Here is a 20790-nt window from a genome sequence, read left to right as displayed (position 1 = left end):
ATCGTTTGTATATAGTTCTTTTGATTTTTTTTTCGTGGGAAGATGCAACATACCTTATGTATTAGTCTTGGTTACTGCCTGTTCTCTAACATTTTTTGGTAAGTTGAATATTTAAAATCTCTCCTGTTTGTGTATATTGCAGACTGTTTACACTTTGGCTTATTTTTATTTATTTATTTATTTTTCACTTTGGCTTATTTTAAGCAAGATGCAGTAATTTAAATGCTTATGAAAAATGTGACAGTAGGACTTCCATTGACCTTGATTTGCTTCAGGAAATACCAGATAACCTGCTATTTACCTGAGTTGTGTTAGAAACTTAATGGTTAATGCTAATCTCTTATCAGGTTGATGAAGTTTGACCTTCTCTCAATTTCCTCCTTGTTCTTCTCCACTGGGTTCCTGTTGAAGACTTTGTGTGTCTGATTTGGAAAGTGGACCCTGCAGTTGCTCTTGATGAATCAGCTTGTAAGTTGTGTTTAGGTGTTGCAGTCTGGTTGTGTTGCCTCCTGCCTTTTTTTCCTCTAAAGTAATCCCACCTCTTGATCATGTTTTAGGATTAGTTTGCCACTTAGGAGTGGTCATTCCTCCCCAGTGAATCACAAAAACGAGTTGGTCTGATGAGGCTTCCTGACTCAAGACTGACTGATTCAACCTGCTGTCCTGCGGGCTTCTGTCAGGATGGGCACGCCAGAAGCAAACTGTCAACTCGGCTCCCTTCCCTATATGGGTAATCCCTAAATCCGCATCCTCATTGCTGACCTTTGGAATCCTAGGCTTGCTTCTCCAGTCCTGCTGCATAGGTCTCCATTTCGATCCTGACATCAAATTAAACTGTAGAGTGACACGAGTAGCTCATCTTAATCACCTAGCAGAGTACCTCATCTTGAATAGAATCCTGTATGTGTTTGTCATTGATGGTCTGCCTCTTATTATCACATGGGCAATTATAATATTTTTTTACCTTGTTTTTGCTTCCAGTTTTTCTTTCTGTAATCCATTTTCATGCCACAGTCAGTTTGATTTTATAAAGTATAGCTTTGCTCATGTCTCTGATCACGGTCCTTGTTGCCTACTGGATAATAACTCAGTTCAAGCTGTGATGGTTAAATTTAGGTACCAACGTGACTGGGCTACAGGGTGCCCAGAGATTTGGTTAAACATTATTGTGGGTGTGTCTGTGAGGGTGTTTCTGGATGATATTAACACTGGAATTGGTAGACTGAGTAAAGCAGATGGCCTTTCCATTGTCGGTGGGCGTCATTCAATCCATTGAAGACCTGAATTGAACAGAAAGGCTGAGTAAGGGAGAATTTGCTCATTCTGCCTGTTTTTGAGCTAGGGCATCCATCTTCTGTGCCTTTGGCCTCAAACTTGGACTTGAACTATATTATCAGCTGTCCTACTTCTCTGGCTTGCCGAGTGCAGACCTTGGGATTTCTCAGCCTTCATAATTGCATGAGCCAATTCCTTATAATAAACCTTTCTATCTGTCTCTATATATACACACACACATCTCCTTTATATATATGTCTCCTGTTGGTTCTCTTGTCTCTGGAGATCCCTGACTAATACTCAAGGCATCTATGATCTGGTGCCCTGTTTAGATCCTCTGCTCTGGCTGCCGTGCTGATCTGTTCCTCATTCCTGAGCACACCTGCCTATTCCTTACTTGCCATCTTGCTGGGACCAGTCCTTCCTCTTTCCAGTTATTTCAGTGATGTGAATTCTTCAAAGCCCAGTTCAGAGCCTGTGTCCTCCTTTAAGCCTTTCTTGGCTATCTTTTCCTGTAGCAATTTCCTGGCATCTGAATCTCCGTACTGAAATTTTAGGAATTTAGTCATTTGATGCTTTCTAGTGTTATCTTTTGTGTAATTATTCTTCTTCCAAATTATATTATAAACTCCATTAGGACTTGGATCAAGCTCTCCACTCCAAATCCTCCACTGTTCTTGGTTTTGCTTCACATTGTACGTGACCAGTGAGTGTTTACTGCTTTTTTTTTTTTTTTTTTAAAGCGCTAAGCTCTACCAAGGAAGGAAAGGCAAGTGTAGGGCATGTGTGCGCAGTCCCCCATCCTGACCTCTTGGAAGAAATGTCTAGTTCATTGCCCACAGGACCCAGAACTCTTTATCAATGCAGGGATCCAGAAGGACTTTGCCAGCTGTTTGGGGTTGTTACTAGAAATGAAACTTATATATCATCCTCGACCTAGAGCCAACTATTCCTAAGAAAAAATTGTCATATTTAAAGTCCTGTTGAATTAGCCCTTTCCTGAGGTACTGCTTTGCACCTGTTTTTGCTCTCATCTGCTTTGCCCTTGTCTCTTATAATTTCCTTTGCTCTGCCTCTGGCTAAGTTGTTTCATATCTTCCTCTGTAAATATGTTATGTAGCCTGTTGGTGTCAATAATTTTGAACAAGGGTGAAGAAGACGAAATATGGAAAATGAGCTGTATGTTCCTAGGCAATTTGGATTTGTCAACTTTTATGCACGTTTCATTCAAGCTCTGTTTGATTTTCCTCATTTCTCCTGCAATTGAATGTAGTTTTTTAAAAAAAGTTATTTATTTATCTTTGGTTGCGTTGGGTCTTCATTGCTGCGTGTGGGCTTTCTCTAGTTGCGGTGAGCGGGGGCCACTCTTCGTTGTGGTGTGCTGGCTTCTCAGTGCGGTGGCTTCTCTTGTTGCGGAGCATGGGCTCTAGGCGCACAGGTTTCAGTAGTTGTGGCTCGAGGGCTCAGTTGTTGTGGCTTGCGGGCTCTAAAGCACAGGCTCAGTAGTTGTGGTGCCCGGGCTTAGTTGCTCCGCGGCATGTGGGATCTTCCTGGACCAGGGATCAAACCCATGTCCCCTGGATTGGCAGGCAGATTCTTAACCACTGCGTCACCAGGGAAGTCCCTTGAATGTAGTTTTTGAGGAACATCATTGGAAATCTGACTCATTATGCTCTTTGGCATGCCTTTTAACCTGAGAGTATTGCAAACCCTCTGCACTTTCCATCCCCCTTCCCCTGCTCTCCTGCACTTATCTTCTAACATACTACAATTTACTTATTTATTATGTGTATTGTTTATCAGCTGTCTCCCCGAATAAGAACATAAAGCTCCACGAAGGGCAGGGATCTTGGCTGAATTAGTTTTGACTGTCTTTGGCTCTGTGTCCCAAGACGTAGACCAGTGCCTGCCATCCAGTAAGTGTTTGTTGAACTGAGTGGGCGTTTGCTAACTTGAAACTTTCCACCACCACATCCCCTTTGTTGTCTAGGCTTTCTGTTGAATCCTCTGGGCTCTCTCTTTCTTTTTTCCTCCTTCTATTCGGACCTAGTTAGTTCTTTCAAACCATACGCCTACGTATTCCCCAGGTCTTTGCCTTTGTAACAGCCACATCACTAGCAGGGGTAATTTAGAGTCACAAAGCACTATCATATATACAATCTCATATGAAGTATTTTTGAGTCTGTGATGGCAATGAATTCTTTAGGGCCTGTCTTTGACCAGAGTATGCAAGTTAGCAAAGTCTCGTCCCATCAGGGGATGCAGCCATTCTTCAGTGAGTGCTAGGCATACCCTCCCCTTGGCTGTGCTGTTGCCAAATTATAAATAAGGAGCATGCCTCTTTGATAGCAGCTTCTGGCCTTCTAGGAACAATCATTATATTTCCCAGAAGAGTGTGTATATGGTATAAGGCCCTCAAGTAAAGTGGTAAAAATGAGAAAGGAAAAAAGAGAAACAGACAACCACCAACAAGTTTATGGGACACTTTTCAATGGAAAGTACTTGGCTAGATGCTGAAAAACTATTATTGCCCCAAAGTTAATTTGATAGCGGGAGTTCCATGTTGATGTGTCCAGCAGGAATTGGAGACACAAGCATGGAACTGAAAACGTTGGCCTGAAGGATGCAGATCATGTAGAGATGAGAGCCGGTGGCTTTTAGGTTCTCTACCAGTAAATTGCTGTTCCTGTCCTCCTGGCCCCTGTCGTTGCTGAGCTAAGAAGACGGAGCCATGTTCTTCCTGAAGGGCTTCTGTTCTTGCCTCCGAGCCATGGGAGTGCTCAATAACATTAGTGTCTAATGATGACATAGGAATATTCCTGTGAGCAGTTGCAGAGCTGAAGGCACGTTACACATTGACAGGTGCTCACAAATCTCCTTTTGCTGTTTTGAAATATCACTGCCAGGGGAGTTGTATACATCTTGTTCTGGCAGAGTGGTCTTAAATAAATATTCATTCCTTTTGCCTGTTACTTTAAGAGAAATGCCAGGATTTCATCTTCAGGCTGCCAGAAGCAATTTTGGAGAAACTGTATTATAACTTTTTCAAGATACTTATTTTCATATAGCGTATTTATTTATACATTCATATATTAATGTTATTCTTAATGATGAAGGGACCTGCACTTTGAGGTTAGTGGAAAATCAGGGGTTAAATGGAGGTCTTTGATCAATTACAGTCTCTGGTAAATTAATTAGCAAGTTTCTATCATTGTTGGAGGCAACACCGGTGAGGTGGGAAGAGGATGCAATTTGGATGCAAATCTGGTTCAAATCCCTGCTTTACTATTTAGTAAATGTGTGTCTTTGCACCGGTTACTTTCCTATGATGAACCTCAGCTTCTTTGTCTCTAAGTGGAAATAATAACGCCCAACCCAGGAGGTTTCCGTGAGGGTTAAATAGGATAACTCATGTGAAGTGCTTACCGTGGAAGTAATATTCAATACATGGTAATTGTTATTTGTTACTGAAGCTCTGTTAGCACTATTCTAGGGATTGTTTGGGGGTCTTTCAAAAGGTATGTAAGATATATGTCTGCAAGGCCACAAAAGATAGTGACAGTTATGTATTTGACACACAAAAAAATCAGGACAGCATGTGATGAAATGTTATTTGTATAGAAAGTAAGTGCAAGAAACCAGGAAGGTAGAGGTCATGGTGGTCATAGGCTTCAAGAGTCATGGTGGGGGTCATATTAGGATTCCTTTGGTTGTAAATTTTAGAAATTTAAACTGTACAGAAAGGGAATTTATTGGTTCATATGGTCAAAGGTATGGGAGAAGTGAAGGCGGTCTTGGAAACCAAAACTGAAAACTTGTATACCACCAAGACTCTCTGTGTCTTATCCCTACTTCTCTCTGAGTCAGTTTCCTCCACGTGGCTGGGGGCATGACTGCCAGAAAGGCAAGGATCACCCAGAAAGAGGGCCTGACTTTCTTTCAGTCTACATCTCAGAATCCCAGGAATGCCTCTGGTCGACTTCGCTTGGGTGACACCCTTTTCCCTGTGGCCAGGGGCCCAAATTATTTGGTAATTGGCAGCCCCATCTAGAAATACATATCCATAGTTAGGACGCAGAGAAAGCACAGTCTCCTGAAAGAAGGATTGTGCCATTCATAAAAGAAAGGAGGGTGTTGGATGGAGGAGCAGGAGGCGTGTTTACTTTTTTTTTTTTTTTTTTGCGGTACGCGGGCCTCTCACTGTTGTGGCCTCTCCCGTTGCGGAGCACAGGCTCCGACGCGCAGGCTCAGCGGCCATGGTTCACGGGCCCAGCCGCTCCGCGGCCTGTGGGATCTTCCCGGAACCGGGGCACGAATCCGCGTCCCCTGCATCGGCAGGCGGACTCTCAACCACTGCGCCACCAGGGAAGCCCCACGTGTTTACTTTTGAGGGGGAAGAGGACAGCTTGAGCTGGTTGCAGGGTTAGAGGCAGGTGTGCAGAGCACTGAACCAAAGGCACAGAGTCCAGAGTGAGAAGATGGGTTGTATTAGTGAAACAGGATCAGGTAGACTCAGGGTGAGTGGTTTGAAGGGGTTGGTTGAGGAGTTTGGACTGATCTGATGGGCATAAATCCTAAGAATCGACATCAAATTGACATAGACATGTTGGATCCTGGCTTTTATTCTTTAAAAATAGGTTTCATATTCTTTTGTTTCACTTTCATCTATGTATGCATATTACATTTGTGTGTGTGTTTGTTGGACTGTGATGTAAAATGTACTTTTTAGATCAGAAAAGTTTTCAGGCCATTGTAGTTAAATTATACTGGCAAATAAAAGCACAAATAAATCTCAAAAAAAAACAGGTTTCATATTGTAGGCTGAGTATTTGAATTGGTAACTTGAGGACTAAGTTGCGTACGCTGGAGAAGTTACCTTCATTGAGTACAGACAAGGTAGTCTTTGTAGTCAAGAGGCGGATGTCCGTCCTGGCACTACCTTAAAAATTAGATGTTGTCAAGCATTTATCTTACTTTTCCTGTTTAAAAAAAAACAAACAAAACCCCTGTATTTTAGAGTAACCAAATAGATTGTTTGAACAAAAATCTTATTTTTGAAGAATTCCAGCTAGTAAATGCAAAAGGAATGATATAAAGAAAATAGTATCATTTCATTACCCCTAATGAAATAACAGATCTAGGGAATGATCATGTGTGACTGTGAAAACTATTAGGTCAAAGGCTGATTGGGAACTTTATAATTGATGGATCAGGCTGATAACCCCAGGACCCACTGATCAATCTTAACATTACAAAAAGAGAAAGAAGTGAATACGTGCCCCCTAATTTGATGCAATAGGGAATATATAGAACCATCTCTGAAGTTTCTTGCCAAAAAGCTGAATGTGATTCTGATCAAGACTTTAGATCTGACTACTAGTTTATAAGAAGCATAGGAAAAAGAGGACCTTGTCAAAAAGTACCATGGAGATGTGACCAGCCAAATCCAGAATGCAGAAATTTCTGTAGGACAAGTTATTCAGTTTGTACAGGAAATAAGTGGCAAGAAAAACAAGGAAGAGGAACTATTATTTTTTCTCCCAAAGTCAGTGTCAGATAAGTGTTTTTATTTATTATTTTTTAAAAAGTGGCATTGAGACTTAAGAGACATAACCATGTTTGGATCTTGGTTTGGCTAAATCAACATAAAGTTATAAATTATAAATATAAAATTATGAGACAGTTTGGGAAATTTGAACTCTGGATATTAGACAAATTAAAGGACTCTTAAAAAAAGGGAATGATAATTATATTATTATTAAAAAAGAGTCTATTTCTTAAAGATACATACTGAAATGTTTTTCAGATTACGTGATATTGTATTAGTTTCCTATGACTGCAGTAACAAATTAACACAGACTGGGTGGATTAAACAACAGAACTTTATTCTCTCTTAGTTCTGGAGGCTAGAAGTCTAAAATCAAGGTGTAGGCAGGCCCATGCTCCCTCTGAGATGCTAGGGGAGAATTCTTACCTCTTCCAGGTTTGGAAGCTGTCCTTGGCTTGTGGCTGCATCTCTCTGCACCGTCTCATGGCCTTCTCCTCTTGGTATGTCTGTGTCTCATCTCCCTCTGCCTGTCTCCTATAAAGATTCATGTGATTGCATTTAGGGCTTACTTGGATAATCCAAGATAAACTCCTCCTTAAGATCCAAAGTTACAGTCACAGTTTTTTGCCATGTAAAGTAATATTCACAGCTTCTGGGGATTAGGAAGTGATACGTTTTTGCAGAGCACTTTTTCTGCTTATTTCAGATACGGTATATGAAGTTTGCGTTAAAACAGTCCAGCAGAGGAAAGGAGTGGGAATGGGAGATTATAAACAGCTATACATTGTTAATTCTTGAGCCGAGTGATGGCAGTTCATCATACTACTCTCTCAACTTTGTATGTACTGAAAATTTCCATAATAAAAAGTGAAAACCAGAAAAGGTAAACCAAAATGCCTCAGTAATCAGGTCCTCTCAGATTCTGGAACATACCATATTAAGCCCTGATAAATACAAACCTCCATTTTTTTCTGTTCATAAAAATTAGATATGAGACATCTGACATCCTCGTTAATCCTTCAAGCTTTTGCTGCCTTTGCAGACATACTTCTTGGTGCTTCTCAAGAAAAGTAAAGGGTGAATGACTATCCCTTCACTTGGAATTCAGAAATTGTAAGACCTGAGACTTAGATAAGAACCCCTTTAGCTGTTCCTCACTGAAATACTGGTGAGTGTGTGAAGGGGCATGGTCCACTTAGGAACCTCACGTGCCAAGTGACATCATGACATCTTTGTCAAGCAGATGAAATCATGAAAGGGTAAACATCTTTACTATAGGGCCCATCTTTCAACTGTGTGTGTGTGGTTTTGTTTGTTTTTGTTTTTTAAAAAAATATTATTTATTTATTTTTGGCCACGTTGGGTCTTCGTTGCTGCACATGGGCTTTCTCTAGTTGCGGCAAGCGGGGGCTACTCTTCATTGCGGTGCACGGGTTTCTCGTGTGGTGGCTTCTCTTGCTGCAGAGCCCGGGCTCTAGGCGCACAGGCTTCAGTAGTTGTGGCTTGTGGGCTCTAGAGTGCAGGCTCAGTAGTTGTGGTGCACAGGCTTAGTTGCTTCGCGGCATGTGGGACCTTCCCAGACCAGGGCTCGAACCGGTTTCGCCTGCATTGGCAGGTGGATTCTTAACCACTGCGCCACCGGGGAAGTCCCCAGAATTTTTATTTCTTAAAATACCACTATATGCCCAATTCAGGATTAAATGTATATGTTACAGAGGATAATGACTGTCAAGACAGTGTTTTAGGCAATTCAAGTTACTTCACATATACTTTAGTTGCTTAATGATTTTTTTTTTTTTTTTTTGCGGTACTTGGGCCTCTCACTGTTGTGGCCTCTCCCGTTGCGGAGCACAGGCTCCGGACGCGCAGGCTCAGTGGCCATGGCTCATGGGCCCAGCCGCTCCGCGGCATGTGGGATCTTCCCGGACCGGGGCACGAACCCGTGTCCCCTGCATCGGCAGACGGACTCTCAACCACTGCACCACCAGGGAAGCCCGCTTAATGATTTTTTTAAAGGAAAGAAAACAGAAATTCATATGCAGAGTCTCCGATCAAGTAATGCCTGGGTTGTGACTTAAGTCGCCAAAAGCAGCATGTTTAAATATGCATTTATCCTTTAGAAGTCAGTTTATTAACATGCCGTGGTTTTCTTTCCTCAGTGGTTTCCATACTGAATTTGTTTCTTTCCAAGTTAAAACCTGCATTTTGAAGGGGTGGTATAGACTCTAGTTGCACAGTCTCAAAATTAGACTTTTCTTAGCTCATGGAATTAGAATTTAGCTGGTACATTTGTTGTTGATATGAGACTGCTGAAACCCAGTTTCCTCCTTTATGTTTGTTCTGAGTGTGGTGCAAATTGGCCTGTATACATCAGACACAAGAACATGTGGCCAATTCAGTACAAAATTCAACTTTTTGTGGTATATGTGTATTCATAGCGTTTACAAGGCTGACTACCTTTTGAACTTCTTACTACATTGCTATGACATGGTAACCCAGGCCTACTGGAGAGCTGTATCTTTTGGAGGGTGTGGACTACAAGTGCATATCATAGTAATATAGGTATAAAAATAACTTTTCCATGTGGGTGAAGTCATTGGTGGAAGAATAGTTTTAAATCCTTGCAAGTCTCTTGGGCATTCTAGTTGCTTACTAAATGGTTTATTATAAAACTTGATGGTGATTATTAAATCTCTCAGCCATTCCCTCCTTTTAGAGTTGTAAAATCACCTGATTTATGCACCTTATAATAAAGGAGAAATGATGTATGGAAATAATTGAGATAATGGTTTACATTTCACTTGATATAGTATCAGGATAATCTGTTCTGCATTTTTTAGTGTGTTTTTGTGCAAGGAAGAAATATTTACTCAGTAATAAGATATAGGTTCTTTTATTACCCAGGTGTAGCTCAGTTTTTCGGGAACACACAGTTTTACATAAAATGAGATACTTACTAAGTTTTGTTTTTCTCTTTGTTACTTTTTCTTCTTTATCTAAAAGAAGATAAAATTGATGCAGAACTCTGAAAAAGAACTCTGACATTTGCATGACTTTTTTTGTTTGCAAATAATTAACAAATAAGGAATTCTTAGGCAAAACCAAAGCATTTTCTTTGAGTAAATAACAAATATAGAATACCATCCAAACCTTTAGTGCCTTTACATCCTTAGTGTCTCAAATCCATTCATTTCTCTCATCTGTGTTAGCTCCACCCTCTCTTCTAGATTTTTACAATAGATTCTTTTTTAAAAAAAATAAATTTATTTATTTATTTTTGGTTGCGTTGGGTCTTTGTTGCTGTGTGCGGGCTCTCTCTAGTTGCGGCGAGCGGGGGCTATTCTTCGTTGTGGTGTGCAGGCTTCTCATTGCAGTGGCTTCTCTTGTTGTGGAGCATGGGCTCTAGGCATGGGCTTCAGTAATTGTGGCACACACGCTTCAGTAGTTGTGGCTCACGGGCTCAGTAGTTGTGGCTTGCGGGTTCTAGAGTGCAGGCTCAGTAGTTGTGGCACACGGGATTAATTGCTCCGTAGCATGTGGGATATTCTCGGACCAGAGCTCGAACCTGTGTCCCCTGCATTGTCAGGAGATTCTTAACCACTGTGCCACCAGGGAAGTCCCCTCTTTCATTTCTTTTTCTTTTTGGCCACATGATGCAGCATGTGGGATCCTAGCTCCCTGACCAGGGATTGAACCCATGCCTCCTGCATTGGGAGCACAAAGTCTTAACCACTGGACTGCCAGGGAAGTCCCTCTTTCACTTCTTCATGTACCCACAGTCTTTTAAAAAGCCACAGAGCCTTTGCACATGCTGTTCACAATACTTGGAACATCATTCTCCTCCACCCCCACTGTCTCCATACCTCTCCCCACATAGTCCCCTTTGCTTTTATTAGCTAACTCCTATTTATCTTCAGCTCAAACTAATACATCTCCTCAGGGAAGCCTCTTTACACTAGCTGGATCTCACTATTATATGCTTGTTGAAATAACTTTCTAGGCCCCAGATGCAGCCGCTTCTGCCCAGGTGCCACCTCAGCAAACTGACACTTAGATGATTCTGGTGTCCCTGAAACCGCTCTGCTTGACCAGGAACGCAGTGAGCATAGCTAGTCAGCCATTCTGCAAGGGCCAAGCCAGCTCTGGGCCTTCTCACTCCAGACAAGGGTGACTGTGCGGCCCTAGTTGATCACCGATGTTTTCTATTTTTCTTTTCCTTGTTCTATTAATTAATTAATTTATGCATACTGCATTGGGTCTTAGTGCGGCGTGCGGGATCAGTTGCGGCATGTGGGATCTAGTTCCCTGACCAGGGATTGAACCCAGTTCCCCTACGTTGGGACCTTGGAGTCCTAGCCACTGGACCACCAGGGAAGTCCCTCTCTTCCTTGTTTTTTTATTCTTTATCCTATGAAGGCTTCCAGCTGTCCACCCCATTTTGCAGTTCTCCGCAAGGAGGTTGTCCGCTTCATAAAGTGTTAAATAAAGTTTGTTTGTATCACCTCATTGTCTTCTTTAATCATTTCTTAATAGGTTTTTGCATCACCATATGTCTTTTTTTCCCACTGGACTGACTTATGGGTTATAATTTGTGTGCTTATGTAAATCGTCTTCACGAGGACAGGTCGTGGGCCTGCTCCTCATCATCTTGCTAGGATTTAACACAGTACTTGGCACGTATTAGGTGCACCATAAATATTTGTTGAATGAATGAATAATGTGGAAAAGTGGAATCAGATTTAGCTGGTACCTAATTAAGTGCACGTGCAATGCCAATACCAAAGACATCCTAAAAAGCAAAAGGTGCCCTTCAAAGAGGTCATCTAGGGAGGCTGCCTGCTTATTCCATAGCTGCTGCTCTTAGAAAGGGAGTTTGGACTAGTTTTAAAGGATTGTCTTTGGAAGTATTAGTTTACAAGCTGCGGAAAGCACTTGTTCTTTTGATTAAAAATAAAATCCAGCCTGATGATTCCCTTTATTTTCTCAATGTATTTCCAACTTACAGATATCAAATTCCACTTTCAAAGACCCAAATTTGTCACAGTTGAAGATTTCAAAAGAATGTTATATACGTGAAGGCAGCCTTAAAAGATTTGTTCCTAAGATGTCTTGAGCATTGGCGGGCATTTTTGTAACGAGTGTGTAGTCTTTGAAGGGGCTCGTACTCCTGTGGATGTGTGGGCTCTGCTGTTTCTGTGAAAATCTTTGATGAAGTCGCTCTTCATGCCATAGGATGTCTCACTTTTGCTTCTGGCCATGAGGCAGAGGGATGCATTTTACTGTCAAGTCATTCATTTCATCTTGGTGCTTCCCATCCTCCATGGGCAAAATACATTTTGCAAAATTTGTGTTTTTTTTTTTTTTTTTTTAACCAGGAAGGAATGTAATAGGGAATTGAATTAACTATTATCAAGTGTTTTAAATTCCTTAGATGTTGAGTTCTGTGTTTAGGAAAAGTCCCTGTTAGTGTGAAAGATCACAGAACTGGGACCACATTCTTACACTGAAAAGTATCAGGGATTCTTGCCAAGTTCTGCTATTCAAGATTATTTATTCAATATTTTTGTTGATTTTTTTTGTAGCCACTGTCACTTAACCTCTTTTGTGGTAGGTATTGCTCCTTTACCTCCTGATTTTGGAAGTAAGTTGCTTTGCCTACTCCCTCTCTCCAACACCTTAAATCAGCATGGATTTTGAGTGGGAGTAACTGAATTTAAAATAACACATCTGGGCTTCCCTGGTGGCACAGTGGTTAAGAATATGCCTACCAATGCAGGGGACATGGGTTCAAGCCCTGGGCCGGGAAGATCCCACATGCTGCGGAACAACTAAGCCCGTTCGCCACAGCTACTGAGCCTGTGCTCTAGAGCCCGTGAGCCACAACTACTGAAGCCCGCATGCCACAACTACTGAAGCCCACGCGCCTAGAGCTTGTGCTCCGTTAACAAGAGAAGCCACCACAATGAGAAGCCTGCGCACCATAACAAAGAGTAGCCCCTGCTCACCACAACTAGAGAAAGCCTGCGTGCAGCAATGAAGACCCAATGCAGCCAAAAATAAATAAATAAATTTTAAAAATAAAATAAAATAAAATAGCACAGCTACGCCTGTGCCTTTTAATCTCTGGGAACGCTTTTGGTGGTACTGAACCAATAACTGCCGCTATTGAAGATTATCTTCAAGCAGGACATTTGTCACAGCTTCATTCAGGTCACCACTAGCACTGTGCTTTTCGCTTGTTGACTTTTGAGAAAATGCATTCAGACACTCAACATGGTGTAGGCGCTCTCAGAATAGTGGACAGCTCTGTCAGCTCACAAGGTGGCCAGCCTTAGCTATTTGGCCAACAAAAGTTCTATTGACCTTTTATTCTCAAGTGTTCTTCTTTTCACATGAGCAACAGAGATTTGGCTTTCAGTTGCTTTTTGTTTGGTTTACTACTTGACAGTAAAGTCTTACATTTTCATATTGCTTCCATGCTGACAGTATTTACTTACGCAAAAAATATTTTTGTGCCTCCTTATGCAAATATTTTCTGTGCCAGGCAGTAATATCAAGATTTGTGAGAGAATGATCTTTTGAATTCTGTCTTTTAAAGATTGGTTCTATGCTATTATCTTCCTTGGCAGGTCGCTGCTTTTTATTAAATAAGGCTTTTAGAAAAAGACCTCTTAATGTTTGTGCAGAAGACTCACTGTGTTCTCCGCCCATCTGCGTGAATCTCAGTGAATCCTGCCTGTGACTGAGTCATAACCTCATACCTGATCAGTGACATTCGTCTGTGTGAGTCCTGGCTAAGCACTCCCTACGTCCCGACGGAATTGTCCTCCAGAGGGATTTGAATGCATTTTGATCGAGATGCACTTACATTAGCATTAAGCGCTTTATTATTATTTTAAAAAATAAATCGTCCCATCCTAAGCCAGGGTCATGTCACTGTGTAATGTATTTGATGGGTCTAGTTCTTGTACCCATCACTTATCAGATTGTTGTGCTGTTTCCTGTGTGGGAAAGAGAATTGCCCTTCTGTGTGAGGTAGTGCCACCTTGGGCCACTATGTTGCTGTGACTCCAGAAAGTCTTAGGAATGATGGCAGTCATGTGCTCAAGTCACCTGTGCATTCTGGATGAGTGCTGAAGGGCTGTAAGGTCATGAAAAGTTAATGGAGAATTAATGCCTTGTAAACATAATCCACTACTATATTAAATAATGACCCACTCAAGTTCAGGCAACATATATTAAAATAGTCTAACATGAGTTAGAACGATTTAAGGCTGGTAAAGAAGGGGTAATAAAGGATTTAGGACTGGCTGTTCATTTAGCTGTGAAGTAAATAGACTGCTCTGCCTGGGAGGTCCTCCTAATCTTCTTCTAAGGAGGAAGCTGAAGGGAGGTTAAACAGTGTGCTCAAAGTCACACACCTGAGCAGTGCCAGAGCTGGGACCCGAACCCAGACCTCTCTGACAGCACCGCTGGTAATCTTCACTCTGCAGTGCTGCCTTCCCCCTGGGAGGGAGGCATCCTGTGTCATAAGAAGTAATACAGATTCCTCTTTATTGACGAGATGAGACAAATTCAGATTTAGAAGATAAAAGCTCGAGTAAGGTATTAATTTATTGAACTACCTGTTCAATTTAATAGAAATCAATCAAGGACCTCCTATGTATAAAGCACTACGCTAGGTACCAGAGTAGGATATCAAGATCACTAACTGTTAGAGCTTTAAAATGTGTATAAAAATAACTTTTACACAAGACAAGATTCATTCAGCAAACTTTTTATTTTTTTGGCACTATGGTGTGCCAGGACTGGGCTAGACAGTGAGAATCATGCAGCAATTTATCAATTCATCCTACGCTTTTGATCACCTAGTATGTGTCAGACACTGTTTTAGATGCTGGGAAAATAGTGGAGATCAAAACAAGCAAAGTCTGTGTTCTCACTGAGTGGACATTCTCGTGGGAGAGACACAAGAAATAAGCAAGAAAAGACCCTTTCTGCAGGGAATTAAGCTCGGATGGTGTGCGGAGAGCTGACTACGTTAGACTGCAGAGATAAATAAGATTTGATCCTTGCCCTGGAGGAGGTAGACGTGTAAACAGCGAACTACAGTAGAATCAGCGTGTGCCGTGATTCACGTATGAACAAAGTGCTGTGGAGGGAACCTGAGGGGTGACGGTGAGCTGTGTGCTGCCAGGACCGAGTGTGTATTTAGGATGGCGATTGTGGAGCGGTCTCAAGCATAGGCTAGACAGCAAGAGGCTGACGGTAGGATATGGTCATTCCTCTGGGATTACAGCCCTAGACAAGTGCAGGGGGGAGGCGGCAGGAGGAAGTGGTACTTCTTACAGAGAGAATTATGGAAGGCTTCCTGAATGAGGTGGCATTTAAACTTGGTCTTTAAATATGTAGAGGTGAAGGGGAGGGCATCTCAGGGCCATACTACTGTGAACAAGAGGAAAGATCGAGCTTACTTTGGGAGTGCCTAGACTTATGAGTTTATGGACTGGCTGGAGCATAGGGTGTGTAAGAGAGAAAGCCACTGGGGGCTTAGGTAGACTGGTTTGCTTCAGGTAAGCAGAGGGAACCTGCTACAGGTTTTTTTTTAGTAGACTGACATAGTCACAACCTTAGAAATATTATTCTTGCAGTAGTGTATATGAGAAATTGGAGTGGGGAGAGAGAATACAGTAATTCAGGAGGCTATTGTGATGGCCCTGAGGTACTGGGGATCTGATCCAGGAAGGTGGCCCTGGGGCTGGAGTAGAGAATGTGGGCCAGTCGTACAGGGAGAACAGTAAGGCAGACTGTTGATCAGAAGGGGGCAGTTATGGAGAGGAAGGAAAAAAAATGATTCCAAGGATGTTAGCCCAGGTGACTGAGAGGATAGGATTTCTATGACAAACTGAGGATGGCAGAAGGAAAAATGTGTTTGAGAGGACAGATAACTTAGATTAGTTTGGGACTTGTGGAGTTAATGGTGCTGGTAGGACCTTGAGGTAAAAGTGTCAGATACGTACATGAAAAGGAGACCTTAGCTCTGGGTTAGAAGATGTAGATTGGGGAGATAATTAAGTGGTTTCAGTTGTGGAATAGATGACACTGGTCAGGGACTTACTCGTTCAAAGAGAGAAAGGCGGTAAGGATGGAAACTTAGAAGCATCATAATTTTGGCTGTTTATTTTAATTTTTGTTCTTGCACTTTAGTGCTAATAATCTCTTAAACTACACTGTTGGACTTCCAGCTCTTTATTCTCAGCTCAGTCCACCATGTTGCTTGAAAAATTGGGCGCCTTGGCCATATTATCTTGACTCCATTGTAGAATTCAGTTTTAATCTGGGACAACATAAAAAAAACCAGCTTTGTGACCTTATTTGCCATTGAAATGCTATTGGGAAATTTTTCCATCACATCTTTCAGAGTCTCCTAGAGCAGCTCTTTCACTGTAAGTGATAAGAAACAGCTTTGCTTCCTGAAGGAGTGTAGATGTTTGTTCCTCATAGAAAATCATATAACTAATCACATTGACATTTTCACCTTGGCTGTTAGGAAGCACAGACTCGAATTCTCTGCTTAACTGTAGTAACTGTGTAGGACTCAAATAGGTCTCCAAATTTGAGTTCTATTCCAATATCTCTTATACCAGCCACAGTCTTCATTTTCTTCTCTAATTTATGATTTTTTTCCTTGGTCATGATTTTTAAAAAATATGCAGTGGTTCACGAATTTGCATGGCATCCCTGTGCAGGGGCCAGGCTAATCTTCTCTCTATCATTCCAGTTTTAGTGTGTGTGTAGCCCAAGTGAGCACTCCTTGGTCATGATTATTAATTTCCTTCCTTAATACATGCATTTCTCATAAGCTATCTCAGATTCCTTGTAGAATGAGATGAGGGCTAAATAAATAATGCCACTATGGTGTTCACTATATGAATGAGATGTATTGAATACTTAGAATGTTACAGATCAGTACATAAATAGGACTCATCACATTTAAAATTTATGTTCTTTGTTTTCTATGAACTGTGAGTTTTTAGGCAAATGGTACATATAATCACAGACTGTAAAACTAAATGAAAAATGATGCAATGTAGGAGCCAAGTTCATGAGTAAATATTTGCACACTGACCCCGCCCACTCTGCCTCTTGATGAGTTATTCATTTCCAGGTGTATGAATCTTTGCAAAAGAATTGGAATTTTTTTGTCAGTCATTCATAAAATTTAATAGTTGGTCCATTTGGAAACCTGGAGTTGATGTCATTAATGGCCTGGGACTAATCACTGGAATTTGAGCTGATATGATCGAGTAATGCTTTTATTTCCAATCAATGTATGCAAACCCTGCCTCAGAAGACTGTGTAGTGTTCACTGTTGAGCAATGAGCAGGTCACTGGTTAGGGAAAAAGAATTGACCTCTTTCCACCAATCATTCTTAGATTCTGTCGTCTAAAGAAATTTCTTTTTTAGGAGGAAACTTTTGCTTTCAGTGATTGGATGAAGAACTAGATTCCTTTATAACAAAAGTCTTTTAAATTAAGATCGCCAAATAATTAAGGGGATATCTGTGATTATCTTATTTGCCCTGTGTAGCCTCCAGCAGAAATTCTACCCCAATTTTAAACTTGACAAAGTGTCATCCTTCCCTCAAACGATCCTGTCAGTTCTTATAAAGTGGGAAAACTGTGAACCTATGCTGGTATAAATTTTTAAAAATTTTATTTATTTATTTTTGGTTGCGTTGGATCTTTGTTGCCTCACGCGGGCTTTCTCTAGTTGCGGTGAGCGGGGGCTACTCTTCATCGCGGTGTGTAGGCTTCTCATTGCGGTGGCTTCTCTTGTTGCGGAGCACGCGCTCTAGGCGCACAGGCTTCAGTAGTTGTGGCTCGCGGGCTCTAGAGTAAAGGCTTAGTAGCTGTGGCACACAGGCTTAGTTGCTCCTTGGCATGTGGGATCTTCCCAGCCCAGGGCTTGAACCCATGTCCCCTGCATTGGCAGGCAGATTCTTAACCAGTGCGCCCCCAGGGAAGCCCGCTGATATAAATTTAAGTGGTACAAAAAACTTTGTAGAATCAAGTGCATGTTAGATGAGATATTTTTAGGAACTTTGTTTTAAAAATAGTAATTCTGGGCTTCCCTGGTGGCGCAGTGGTTGAGAGTCTGCCTGCTGATGCAGGAGACACGGGTTCGTGTCCCGGTCTGGGAGGATCCCACATGCTGCGGAGCGGCTGGGCCTGTGAGCCATGGCCGCTGAGCCTGTGCGTCCGGAGCCTGTGCTCCGCAACGGGAGAGGCCACAACAGTGAGAGGCCCGCATACTGCAAAAAAAAAAAAAAAAAAAGTAATTCTTAGATATGTCACTTTTGTCTATTTCAACTGATGACCTACTTTCTATTTACATGAAATGTCAAATGTTGACATCAAAATGTCTTTGTGATTCTGTTTGTATAAGGATAAATGAATTCAGTTAAATAACACAGTGGTTTTTACTATTTAGACGCCATCTCATTCCGCCCAGAGAAATGCAGTTATTCTCAATGTCAGTCATGCTTCACGATCTTCTGCACGTGTGGAGTTTGCAGTCATGGTAGAGCTGAGGCCTGCTCTTCTGCCTCTTGTCATTGTTAGATTTCTTGGTTTTCATTAGAGCTTCTCAGCCCTCTTCAAACTTACCCTTGTTTATTGTAAAAAAAAAATCCTTAGGATTTTTATTACATTTAACAGAACTTTCTCTTAGAAACCATCGGTTGAATTGCTTTCTGATCTCAGTAGCAAAAATAGTTGTTCTTTCTCTGAGCAACCGGTTTATTTTTACCCCAGGGACACTGAATCTTATAACAGATCATGTTTCCCTCTACATGTTGGCTGCAGCAAAGCTCAGAGTCCCTCCTCCCCCTTAAACGTCTACAACACCTCAATTCTGGCTCTCATTCTACCTTGTGGCTACAGTGACTGGTACGGTTATCTAATCCTACTAGTTTTAAAAGCTGTTTGAAGACAAGGATTCTACTACTTTTGTTTATATTCTTTACAGTGCCGTCACAGTGTCTTGCACCCATTTGGCACTCAGGTAATAGCTGTGACTAGGCCATTCAAAAATAGCTTCATGTTGGGCCCTCCGTGGTGGTAAGGATAAGGAGAAAGAAATATGTAGTATGCCAGTGGAGGTTTTGAAATATGCTGAGGGTCAGAGGGATTGTATGTTTAAAAATATGGCACAATGAAGTGGGATGCTCCTAAGGATGAGAAAAGAATGTTGAATATAGGAGCCAACATATGCTGTTTTCCTCTTTGTGTCTTATCTGAATATATGATGCATGAAAGTTGGGAGCCTGGCCTCTCCAACCTTGCTCCAGTAAGGAAGATTAATTCTCTTCTCTCACAGAAAAAAGACAAGGAGTTTGTTAGGAGAGGGGCAGTTTTACCAGTGAAGGTTTAGAAGTTGCTTTGAGATCCATGCATACAAACAGTGTAGACATACCTACTGTGTAATGCAGATTACGTCATCTCTAAAATGGTTGTGAGCTGTAGCCAATGATCCATGTATTCAACTGTTATTCTATATGATGAAATTCCAGTACCACTAAAGAATGTGGACAGATCCATGGAGTGAATTGTAATTGTATGTGACATATAGTCAAAACTCTTTAATAGGAAAGTCTATTGAAATGAAAATGAACCTAGTGAACTGAAGGCAAAAAGATCCTCAACTTTAGATACATAGTAACACTTTATTTTATAATTGAATTTACACAATCTATATTTGGTGTGTTGAGAAAGGGAAACTATGTTTTTTAAAAATTTATTGTATTTTATTATGTTATATGTTACTGGTAAGCCTCATGATTCTGATTTTTCTAAAATCTAATCTAAAATTTTAAATGCTTAGACAAATACTAGGGGAAAGAACTTTTTTTCATTGTATTTCTCTCTCCCTTTCCCTTCTGTGAAAATCAAAGCATAAGGTTTGTTCAAGTGAAACATAAAAAAAGATCTGCCTTACTAGAATTTCATTTTTTAAAAACTTTACTTAGGGTCTTGAAATAGTGTCTTTCTCTGAAGACTGTTTAGTTGAAAACATACCTTTGAGGACCCTTTATTGAATTACCGAAATACCATTTTTTTTAGCATAATACTGATTATATAGTTTCAAATTTCCTTTACTTCTAAAACATGTTTACTTCAAATGAAGCTTAAATGGTTGCATTTTTGATATACAAATATCTAATTCTGCCAAGTCCAGATGAAAAATCTAGACCTCAGTTTCCTAATTAGTGATAAGGATTATGCTCTGTGAAGGTATGCATAAATAATTGAAGGGGTGGCGTGGCATTAAAACCACTCACTCTGAAGTCTTACTGCCTCACAGGGTTGTTGTGAGGATTAAGTGAGTTTCTTACTCATGACAAGGATTTAGAAGAGTGTCTGGCACAAGTAAGTTCTCTATTAAGTGTGTGCTATTTTTATTATTGCCATTATATGGCTAAACTATTTATGTAATAAAAATATTTTTCATTGCCTCCAAGAGGGTTTGAAGTACTTTTGAAGTGACTGAAAGGGCTTCTGCTCTTAAAAGTTACAAGAAGCTAGAGAGTTCTGGAACTCCCATCTGCCCCTAGTTCTCTTGTGCTCTAAGGTGATCTTACTTAAATTCTGTGGTCCTCCACTTTCTCATCTGTAAGAGGACAGTTCCCTGGTGATGGGTCTCTGTTATTTCTTTAAGTCACAACAATAATGTGATGCTTTGATAGTACCTTCTGCTTAAACAAGAAGGTTGAGGTTATATGTGTCAAATTCCTTGATTTGGAGTGGTAGAGTTTTAGAAGTGGAAAGGGCATTAATCAGGTAGTCTACTCCCTGGGGAACTCATCTCTTCTCTTAGCTTCAATTAGTATTTGAGTTTTTTTCTTTTTTAGATTTTTCTTTTTCTTTTTATCTTACTTCTTTTTTTCCAAAGCACTTTTTACATA

At 41.0% G+C, this 20790-nt stretch overlaps 1 protein-coding gene and 1 non-coding gene across 15 annotated transcripts in view; one reads left to right on the top strand and one right to left on the bottom strand.

The window, feature by feature from the left end:
* FHIP1A (FHF complex subunit HOOK interacting protein 1A) overlaps positions 1 to 20790 on the top strand; it is a 275556-nt gene that overhangs the window by 6528 nt on the left and 248238 nt on the right. The gene's annotated exons all lie outside the window — the stretch shown is intronic.
* Positions 16528 to 16634, bottom strand: LOC137224202 (U6 spliceosomal RNA). Its single transcript, XR_010943296.1, has one exon. It is a non-coding gene; the product is annotated as a U6 spliceosomal RNA (small nuclear RNA).

Source organism: Pseudorca crassidens, chromosome 4 (assembly GCF_039906515.1).
Source record: "Pseudorca crassidens isolate mPseCra1 chromosome 4, mPseCra1.hap1, whole genome shotgun sequence".
NCBI classification, from domain to species: domain Eukaryota; kingdom Metazoa; phylum Chordata; class Mammalia; order Artiodactyla; family Delphinidae; genus Pseudorca; species Pseudorca crassidens.
Note: the sequence above shows the minus strand (reverse complement) of the source record. Positions and strands in the feature narration are given on the sequence as shown.